The following is a 2,834-nucleotide window of genomic DNA, read 5'->3' on the forward strand; positions in this document are numbered from 1 at the left end:
ACACACACACACACACACACACACCACACACACACACCACACACACACACACACACACACACACACACACACACACACACACACACACCACACACCACACACACACACACACACACACACACACACACACACACACACACACACACATTCACACCCAGACACGCACGCACACACAAGTATTCTATATATCCACGGATGGTCTAGATACCTACAAAGATGTTCTACATATCCTGGGATGGTTAATCTTAATTGCTACTCTGATTAGATCGAGAGATGCCTAAGAAATTAGTAAAGTGCATCTCTGGTGTGTCTTTGAGGACATTTCCAGAGAGCATTGACATGAGATCCAAACTGAGACCAGTTCTGGACATGGGTAGCACCAGTCAGTACCCTGGGGCCCAGATGGACTGAAAGAGAAGATGAAATGCAGGCAGCACACGGAAACTCCATTCTTCCCAAATAAGTGGTCTACCAAAGCTGCCATTGCCTGTGGATCTCAGCCTGACTTCAGACTCCTGTGTCTACCTGTTTAACATGAACCATCTAGCAACTCTCCAGGAAATTCCCAGGCAGTTTCTGGGCCTTCAGCTTTGGACTAGGACTACTTCACTAATCCCCGTTGATACGTGGCTTCTAGCTTCTTTAACTGAGTACCCACTGGGTATCTGCCTTGCCAGTGTGGAGAAAGTCACTGTGGGACTACCCAACCTCCAATAATGTAAGCCAATCTACTAAACCATCTATCTCTTGGGTAATTTTTTTTTTTTTTTTTGCAAAAACCTAATACAGCACTTTTGCATCTCATGGTTCAACACACAGATGTCCAAGTGATAATTATAAAGTTGAAGAGTTTTATCTTAAGCTAAATAAGGATAAAGTAATCAACCCAAACACACACACACACACACACACATACACACACACACACACACACACACACACACACACACACACACACACACACGAGCACACCCTCGTTTCCCTTGCAGGGCAGCATGATAGTTCAAAGTGGAACACTGTCCGTGCAGAGGAGTCTTGTCCCTGCATGGCCTCTCTTACATCTGGAAATCTGACCAGAGCAGCTCAAAAAGGCAGTAATCTAACCCTGGTCACATTGTCAGTGAGTTCTCAAGTGTCACACAGTCTTCCTGACACATACCTACAGCTGAGTTTCCCTTCAGGTGAGGCCAGGCCAGCTAACTGTTTCAGAATGAGATCACAGTACCTGCCAGGGTAGGTTTAGCTAAAACCCAAGTTTTGAGGGCAAGCTGGCCTGCTGGAGACTTGCTTTATCACTATTTGTTACAAGCCAAACAGACCATGGCTGATGAGTCTGCGAGGAAGCCATGAGGAGGTTGTATCATTTCCTAATGACTCATAAACAGTCTGGTATTGGGGCAAAAGCCTCCGTGGGTGGGCCCCAGTAATGTGAGTTTGTTTGTTTGTTTTTACAAGCTTTCTGGGAGATTCTGGAACTAAGTAACCTAGAGAACTGCTTTAGTAAGACTACTTACTATTTGTTCTTCTCATATACTCCAAGGTCACAGTCCCTTCCTTCTCCGGGTGAGATGCTCACCCTGAAAGGGCTCAGCTTCCCACCCAGCCAGGCCTAGGAATTTAACTGTAGGCAAAGACAAAGGGCTCTGACTGGCGTATCTCAGTCCCCTGATACAAAGTGTCTTTTTTTTTTTTTTTTTTCATTGTATATTCTCTTTATTTTCATTTTTTTTTTCCATTTTTTATTAGGTATTTAGCTCATTTACATTTCCAATGCTATACCAAAAGTCCCCCTTACCCACCCACCCCCACTCCCCTACCCACCCACTCCCCCCCTTTGGCCCTGGCGTTCCCCTGTACCGGGGCACACAAAGTCTGCGTGTCCAATGGGCCTCTCTTTCCAGTGATGGCCGACTAGGCCATCTTTTGATACATATGCAGCTAGAGTCAAGAGCTCAGGGGTACTGGTTAGTTCATAATGTTGTTCCACCTATAGGGTTGAAGATCCCTTTAGCTCCTTGGGTACTTTCTCTAGCTCCTCCATTGGGAGCCCTGTGATCCATCCATTAGCTGACTGTGAGCATCCACTTCTGTGTTTGCTAGGCCCCGGCATAGTCTCACAAGAGACAGCTACATCTGGGTCCTTTCAGTAAAATCTTGCTAGTGTATGCAATGGTGTCAGCATTTGGAAGCTGATTATGGGGTGGATCCCTGGATATGGCAGTCTCTACATGGTCCATCCTTTCATCTCAGCTCCATACTTTGTTTCTGTAACTCCTTCCATGGGTGTTTTGTTCCCACTTCTAAGGAGGGGCATAGTGTCCACACTTCAGTCTTCATTTTTCTTGAGTTTCATGTGTTTAGGAAATTGTATCTTATATCGTGGGTATCCTAGGTTTTGGGCTAGTATCCACTTATCAGTGAGTACATATTGTGTGAGTTCCTTTGTGATTGTGTTACCTCACTCAGGATGATGCCCTCCAGGTCCATCCATTTGGCTAGGAATTTCATAAATTCATTCTTTTTAATAGCTGAGTAGTACTCCATTGTGTAGATGTACCACATTTTCTGTATCCATTCCTCTGTTGAGGGGCATCTGGGTTCTTTCCAGTTTCTGGCTATTATAAATAAGGCTGCTATGAACATAGTGGAGCATGTGTCCTTCTTACCAGTTGGGGCTTCTTCTGGATATATGCCCAGGAGAGGTATTGCTGGATCCTCCGGTAGTACTATGTCCAATTTTCTGAGGAACCGCCAGACTGATTTCCAGAGTGGTTGTACAAGCCTGCAATCCCACCAACAATGGAGGAGTGTTCCTCTTTCTCCACATCCTCGCC

The sequence above is a fragment of the Mus musculus genome, chromosome 6 (assembly GCF_000001635.26).
Source record: "Mus musculus strain C57BL/6J chromosome 6, GRCm38.p6 C57BL/6J".
Taxonomy (NCBI): Eukaryota; Metazoa; Chordata; class Mammalia; order Rodentia; family Muridae; genus Mus; species Mus musculus.